This window comes from Lolium rigidum, chromosome 6 (assembly GCF_022539505.1).
Source record: "Lolium rigidum isolate FL_2022 chromosome 6, APGP_CSIRO_Lrig_0.1, whole genome shotgun sequence".
Classification (NCBI taxonomy): Eukaryota; Viridiplantae; Streptophyta; class Magnoliopsida; order Poales; family Poaceae; genus Lolium; species Lolium rigidum.
The window spans coordinates 72,343,275-72,351,691 of record NC_061513.1 but is presented as its reverse complement, the minus strand read 5'-3'; the positions used below and the strand labels follow the sequence as shown (position 1 = coordinate 72,351,691).

Below are 8,417 nucleotides of genomic sequence, written 5' to 3'. Positions count from 1 at the left end.
TGTGTATTCCAGTATAGCATATAAAATGTTTATTTGTGATCCATATGTTGTTAAAAAGGAGATACTGTGTACTGAGGTTAGAAGCAATTATTTTCTGATAGTTATTAGCTCAATTATCAAGCTTGAGCTTTTCAACCGACAGAAAAGTAAATTACATGAAGTTTCTGCCCAAGTACATGAGCCGATACAAGAAGCACAGCTTCTCAATTTTCTCAGGTACAATGTCCAAACAGAAGCTCAATCAATCAATTACATGACTCTTTTGCTAAAATCGGCAATGAGCAATCAGGTAACAAGTGCATGAGCTGATACAACCGCACAATGTCAAGTTTCTATGTACAATACATACTTCAAAACATAAGCTCAATCAAACAAAAATAGACATTAAAGATAACTCATGCCTTCATATACACAGGCTTAATCTTCTTCTTTTTATGCTGAGATACACATGATAGGATCAGTTACAACACACGGTCACTAAAATGCTTACTCTACAGATATCCATACATCTCTGGCGTTACTCCTATTACACTGTCCATAATTTTCCGAAATTCAGGCATGGATCGTGTCAGATGTAATCACTTCACTGATGCAATACTGCATAAACTTTTCCTGAAGATAAGACAAATATATCAAAGTCAGAAAAGCAACCATTCTAGTCACACAGAACTTGGTCTTTAGATCTCAGTATTTGAATGATCTGGCTCCCAGGCCGTTCTTTCCTCCATAATGTAAAGTTTTGGTAAAGTGGAATAATGTAAGTTAAATAAATTATGTCATTAACTAGTCCTCAGTGATACAGGGATGATATACTGACATACTGTTAACCCATCGACCTCATAATGAAAAAGTTTGGTAATCCATGGCAGACCAGTATATTGTATCATATGGTCAGTCAAGAGCCATGTGTAGTACGTACTGCTCACTTGCTCAACTCCTAGACAAACGTAGTTTACATTACATCCTAGAAATTGGGAAATTCAATCAGCATGACAACTGCTCTGTTCACTCGGCATTAAACAACACATGACTGGACATCAAAAAAATACACTATTTTACACAAGATGTTGCAAAAAGTTTCAAGGAGCTGAAATAAACTATTTGGCCCCACTTGATAGCTCTGCATTTTGAAGTATTCTGCAAATATTTCAGTTTCTAAAAATACTGCAGTTCAAAATAATCCGAGTTGTTTGGCTCTGACTAATACTGCAGTTTTAAAAACTATAGCATTCATAAAACTGTAGTATTTTTTAGTATTAAAAAACAGGCCTGACCCTGTTTTTTCTAAACTGGGAAAAGATAAAAACACCGCGTCACGCATCCTCTAAGCTCAGAGTCAATAGCCCTTGCAGGGATTCTTAAACTCATCCAAGTGCATCTTGTTACATGAGCAGGTAGAACCACACATACATGTAATTAAACTGGGAGAGAAGAAAAGAAGGTGCAATATACCGGTAATAGCAGCAGCAAGCAAATCGCCTACATTTTCTTTATATTCAACTAGGAGTAACTCGCCTATTTGATCTCCTCTAGCTAGCTGCATGTAAATCGGTTTCTAAGTACTGTCTGTCAATAATTGATTATTCATGTGCCAAAATTAGGTTAGTCTGTAATTGTGAAACACCTCTGCGGTTTCCCAAAAACTGACTTGGTTTTCAAATAAATGAGCTGACAAACACAACTTCCAAACAACATCAAAGGGCTCAACTGCTTTCACATGCTAAATGGGACAACAATGACATGGTTATATTTCTGTCACTGGTTCTTTCTTCCTAATGCTTGCCATTGGTTGCCTGGCACACGAACTACAACCGCATCTGGTCCTTGCAAAATTGCTTCCCGAAAAGCTACTTCTTTAACCTAGTGTTCCAGCAACGGGAATAGGTAAGATGACTAACATAGTAACAAGCGGCTAACAGATTTCGTGCTCCTCCTACTCAACCAAATCCCCAATGTCATGATTGAAAGGAATTGGGGAAATTTCCAAAATGGGAGAACTAAATATGAAGACATGGATAATCCAACAATAGAAAATTACCCTGGATACGTGAGCTGCAAAAATAAACAACTCATTTGCCGTGGTAGCGGCGACGTCCCGGAGTTGCGGTCGCAGCCAGCCAGCCGCCGGCCGCAAAGACGATTTCGCTAGACGCGGCCATTTTCAGATGGGGGGAGGGGCCTGCGCTGGTGCTTCAACAACGCCTGCCATAGGTACAGGAAAGATGGGGAAGGTCGAGTGGCACGGCGGAGGGGGAGGGAGGCGGCGGAGCAAATTTTGCTAACCCTAGCTCTCATCCCGTGTGGTACAGGAGAGGCCACAGGGAAAGAGACGATGGGATTGAGGAAGGGCTGTTCACTCGATTGTATAACTCTACGAGGTCCAAGTTGTAAAATGTACCACCGGCCCAGCATCTTGTTAGATCAGGTCCCTCACTTTCCAATCGGACGGTTCATGTGCCATGGGTTCAGCAGGTGCACGAGTTGGGCGGTTTCACTGGATACGTTCTCTTGGCCGGACGTGTCCATATCTAGTTGCGCTGTCGGGAGTGGCTCGCTCTAGATCGACAGGCCATGCCTCTGCGCGCTCGTGCTGCATCCCATGCCCCCCAAGAGGATTTCGTCGAGCTATCTAAAGGTATAATTGCTGCATCCCCATGGGGCTCTCATAGCGCACCTAGCTTCTGCGCCGTCGTATCTCCACATTCTAGCCAATCTCATCCGTTGGCTGTGGCAGCGCGTCGGCCTCTCTCATTGGTCCTCTCACTAGATAAAGTGATGCAACAGCGCTGTTCTACCCTCCTGCAGCTGCACGCAGGACCCACATTCATTTGGGTCCACTCGTCATTGGATTGGGTAATTTTTGGGTGGGTCACGTTAGAGTGCTAGGTGAGACAGAACCAGCGAGCAAATCCTCCCAATCCGTGTCTTCTCTTTCTCCCCCAATCCCTCTCCTTCTCCACCCGTCCCTCCTCCTCCTCCCACCCCTTGATCTGCCAACCGCTGGCCGCCGGCCGCCTCCCCGCCTTCTCCACCCAGCTGGCTATGCCCCCGACGGCTCGCTCCTCCTCCATCGCGCCCTCTAGCTCCTCTGCCACCAGACCTTCTACCCAAGGCGCTAGGGTTTCAGGTGGCAAGAGGGGTCGGGATTTTCCGGCCGGCCGGGGGCCACGGCGGACCCGTATGGAGATGGAAGCGGCGTTGGAGATGGAGGATCTCCTCCACAGCTTCGTTTCGTCGGGATTTGGCGGCCGACCGAAGGACACGGTGGCCCCGTACGGCGGCGGTCGGGCGGCGGCTGGGGGCGGCGCTGGAGATGGAGGATCTCCACAACGTTCACGTCGAGCTCAACCACAAAGGTAAGATCCGGATCTGACCCCCTCGCTGTGTTGAGACCTAATGGTCGTGCTTGTGCTGGTGCAGAAAAGGAGAAGAGCCTGACTACTCTAGGTCATATTAGTGGTTACTCTGATGATTTAGTGATATAAGTTGGCATGTGAGGTCTTGGCGTTGACATGGGTAAAGAAAGTTATGGATCTTGAATGTTCTCTGTACATGCACTGAAATAATTTGCTTATAGTGCTATTACACATGAATTTATTCAGGTGATGCCACTAAAGCCTGACTGTGCTCTAATTGATTTCCAATTGACATGAGGTATATATATTTCTTAAATATGTGAAGTTGTTCCTTTAATATTGCAGCTTTTGAACAGATAGTGCAGACTCAGAATTGATCTAATATTGGAAGGACTCAAAGGAACCATGCCAGTGCTCTTTGCATTCCTAATTGATCAGTACTCACATATATCACTACCATCAGACATGTTGTGACTACATATTTAGTTTGTGCTACTAAATTGAGAATTTTACCACTGACAACGGTGGACATGTGGTCGATGGGTTGTATACTTTGCGGAGCTTCTGAATAGAAAGCCAAAACTGCCTGGAAGGAATGAGGCATGCATGGTTTCTTAAGGTGTTGGATAAGTTAATTTTATCATTTCCTGTTACAAGATTATTCCTACCAATCTCAGATAATTCATGTTACTAATTGCATGTTGTTCACTTATTTGAATTTTCAAGCTTAACTGAAATGTAAGAATCCTTTTGATGATAATGAAGAGATTTGTAATCTACTATGTCATAAATCATAATCTGAAGCTGGATTTGACATAGCCCCTCTCCGCAAATCAACTATGTTATCTAATCTAACACTAGATCCGTGCAACCCGAACTGCTGCTCTCGATTTGACCTTTTCTCGTGACTCCTGCTCATTGTAGGTTCTGGCGGCAATGGTGGCGAGGCTCTCGCAGCTGTGGACCAAGATGGCGAGGTTCTGCACGTCTGGTCACTATTCTTAGTCTCGCATGGGAGTTCTTATCTGCCCTATAGACTGGTTATGCTGGGAAGAGACTTTGGAAGCGGTGATTAGTTGTTGCTAATTTTGCTTCCCGTTGTCTGCTGTCAGTCATACCATTCCTATTGGGTGTGCTGCTATGCTTCCTGCTCATATGCATTGCAGTTGTAGAATTTAGGACTGTTGTGTATATAATAATCTATAGGCAGTTATTGGTTATGTTATCTTAAGCCTTCATTTGTATTGGAGCCTCAAAATGATTTCAGTTTCACTCTTCAGTATATATTAGGTGGAATAATTAGAGACTGATTTCCCTTTTCTCTTTTCATGATAATTGTTTTGGGAACATACGAATCTTAAGTTTTACTTCACTAAAAGGTCGTTTCTATGGATGTAGTGCACTTAATGGTTGCGCACCATGGTAATATTTGTTTTGGAACTTTAATTAATATTTGCTTCATTGAATGTTCATATACTTTATAAGCAGTCAGATGATATGAAGCAGTAACGGTCCGCCTCCTATTAAAGTTAGTTTCCTAAAGATCTTGGTTGTATTTAGTAATTTGCCAAATACACATAATAGTTGGTGCCCTTTTTGGATTCCATTGGTTCGCTATAAGATGGTTTCCTAACAATGTTAGATTGTTCTAAATTACACTGTAATCCTCTTTTAAGATCCTGTGTATTTGCTAACTTCATAATTGTGTATCTCCATTGCATTTGTAACCATGCATTGACAAGAAATAGAAGTGTTTTTTTACTTCTATCTATTTGTGGAGCACTGGATGTGTATTTTTTATTATGCATACCTCATAGATGTTCTGCTCTTATTTTATCTTGTGTCATTCTATTAGTTCACCCAGCTGACATTGCGGCTCTGTATTGGTGATTGATAGTGTTGTCATTTTTATACTGACAGCTATTTGGTCGACAAAGTAGGAAAAGATGGAATGGAGGTGCAGCGTTGTGTATTGGTGGCCTAGGACACTTTGCTGCGCTGCAGGTGCGTCCCTCCTCTGCCGCCTGCTTCCGACGGCCAGGCAATGTTCTGCGTCCAGATGACAACCACATATGTCAGGTCTCTCTCTGTCTCCCTCATATGCGATTCTGATTTCAGTTTGTTCGCATTTGGTATCCATCTACCTCGCACATATTCATGCTATATGCAGCTTTATCGGTCCAAATAGTACCTCCATCCATGTTGTTGTACACATGCTCTTTTCTGTTCCGTAGGATGCTTCAGTGTTTTGTTCCATTTTTGATGTCTCAAATTAAATTATGGATGTTATGCTGGGTTGCTTCAGGAAAAAAACGGTTGTTCATTTCTGGTTTGATGGAACTATGGATACTATCCATGATCCAAGCAAAGGTTTTTTATTGCTTGATCAAATACATGTATTCAAGCAATGTACTACTACCTTATTTGCTCTCATAGTTTATATTCTAGGGATCCCTATGCTCTAATGGTTTTTATTTCTAAATGGACGTACGGAAGGAATGTGCAATATTTTTATTGTCCTCCATGGCGAACATGTCACTGTGCTTATTTTTTGTAGGATAGGAAGAGGGCTGCAGTGGGCAAAAGGAAGGAAAGTAGTGTTTCAAATCCTTTCTGCCCTCCTCTATGGTGGCTGGTGACTTTCTTCCTTCCTCAGGTGTCCAGGATTCCTGGGGTCCATGACCATTGTAACCTGTAGTTATTCCCATTTTCCGTATTCTATTTCCCTCTTTTGATTCCCCATCCTTTCTCGATTATTTGATTCTATCTATGTTTTATTGGCTGTAACTTCTAAATTCTTTTGCATGTAAATCAATAGCCGGTTTTACCTCGGGTGACCTTGACACTGAATTGATATATGACGAGGTCTTCTCTCTAAATGGATTCTTGCATTTAATTACCAGTTTGATGGACCATTATACACATGGAAATAATAGGTGGTATTCTACATCAAATATTTTGGTCGTATGATTCTCAATTGGCTCGGGATGGCAATGTGAGTGTACGAACTTCATTCTTTTTCTAGGTATTTCAATTTGGTCATACACCAGAAGGCACTGATTTTGTCCCGTACATGTTAATGTTGATCTGTATATAATTCGAAATTACACACTCATGCTTATTCTATGGCATTCTTGAACTTCCCCCTCGATAAGCTTTAAGATCAAAATTCATTTGCCGGAGGCATCCATTTGACTGAGCCATGTTGGTATTCAGGTACATTGAGTTTGATACCTTCACTCTCCCGCAGGAGATTCTTGCTTGTGCGGTTGGCAATGATATTGTAAGGAGAAATAACCATGTTGTTCATTTTACAAATGATGGCAACAGGGTGAATGAACAGGTTGGGTTTTATGGCCTATGGAAATTCCTACGGAAGTTATTCTGCTTCTGCATTTTCGTTGCTTTAACTATGTGCATGTACATGCTTTTGGGCTTTGTAGTAAAATATTAATGCGATGTGTCTCCCCAAAAGGAAACTTAGTAATCAGTCACAAATTATACATAGACATACCTGTGAATCATGCAGATTGCACACCTTCAGGATTGCACACCTTTAGGACTTGGCCTTTTCTTTTGCAGAATACTTCATGCTTAGGCTTCAGGGCGCGCTTACTAATATTTATCCACAGTATGTTATTTCAGCACGAGAGTAGTTGATATCGTTGTTTTCGACTCAGGATTTGCAGCTTCCGTCATCAGCGAGCGAGGTGTTCTGTGCTGTTGAGTTGTGGGCGAGCTGCCTAATTGTGGATGACAAATACAGTATCAGGAAAATTTGTCTGCCACACAATAGAAGGTGAGTGCTAGATGATTTATTGAGTGTTAAGTGTCAAGTTTTGCATGTAGTCTTGAATGAGCATATTACATATTAAGAATAGATTATAACTCGACACTTTTATGTTTCCCTGTAGTCTTGAATGAGCATACGATCAATTAAGTATAAATTATTAGACATCATAGTTTCCTTTGCAGCAGTAACTCATGAATATTATTTTATCCAGATCCGCTAATTCCAATAGGGGATTAGGCGGTGATGGTGTCTTCTTCTTAGAAAATGCTGGACCTACTTTGGAATCAAGGAGAACAGAGATAAACATGTATTTTCCACTTTACTAGCTTATATAATGGTTTCTATTTCACATAATGGTCTTTTGCTTCTGTAAGAAAAAAACAGGGGCAAATGGTAGTCATGTACTCATGTATGTGGAGGCACACACTAAATCTCAGGTTATCAGTGGTGGAGGCAGAGGAGATGGACCAGCAGCGGAAGGAAGGGCTGAACCGGAAGATCCGCTTCCGCTTCAATCATCGCCTACAACAACAAGGTGCCCACCCCGCTCTCTTTCTCTCACTACATTTTTTACATCTTTGCAACTGTCAGATTTAATCATGCTTTATTGGTTGTTTCTCTTCCCATGGTATTTGTTGTCTACGAGTCACCATATGCAGTACGATGCTTACATAACCGTAGAGCAGGTTCCTCTTTCAGTTCTAAGAGGAAAAAATATATACACCTTCTATTTGTTCTATCAGGTGTCCGGCGCTCCTTCTATGATGGTAAGCCTCCTCCTATTTTTTAGTTGTGATCGTTTGTGCTGGTCGATTTGGTTGTCTCTCTGAACATTCCCTATTACCCTTTTTGATTTGTCTTGCTGGTAGATTTTGCAGTCGATAGAGTAGTGTCTCTAGCCTCTGTTTGACCTGTCTCATGTTCATGTTCTTCCTGCAGGTGCTCATTCTGTCAACAGATCTATGATGCCTTGTATATTTAGCTCATTATTAATTTGAGTTCAGCCTCCTCTACACCCTTTTCATTGTGCACAATGCCTCATAGGTCATTCATTTGGTTTGTGGTGCATGCAAATTGTATGATCTAAAAATTAATTGAATATTAAGCTCTTGGTGTTGGCTTGTCAATCCACCACTATATGCAACATAAGGCATTTCCCTTTGATTTTTCTATGTTTGATCATCATCGGGTTGGGACAGTTTTCGTGTGAGCGATTCTGGTACATTTTCATCTTTATGTTTACATGCTCTTTACTCTTGGTGTATGCA

At 41.8% G+C, this 8,417-nt stretch overlaps 1 long non-coding RNA gene across 1 annotated transcript; it reads right to left on the bottom strand.

The window, feature by feature from the left end:
• Positions 1-363: 363 nt before the first annotated feature.
• Positions 364-2,429, bottom strand: LOC124667555. Its single transcript, XR_006991322.1, has 2 exons — positions 2,039-2,429; positions 364-612 (listed from the first exon to the last, which is right to left on the bottom strand). It is a non-coding gene; the product is annotated as an uncharacterized LOC124667555 (long non-coding RNA).
• Between the last annotated feature and the right edge of the window lie 5,988 nt (positions 2,430-8,417).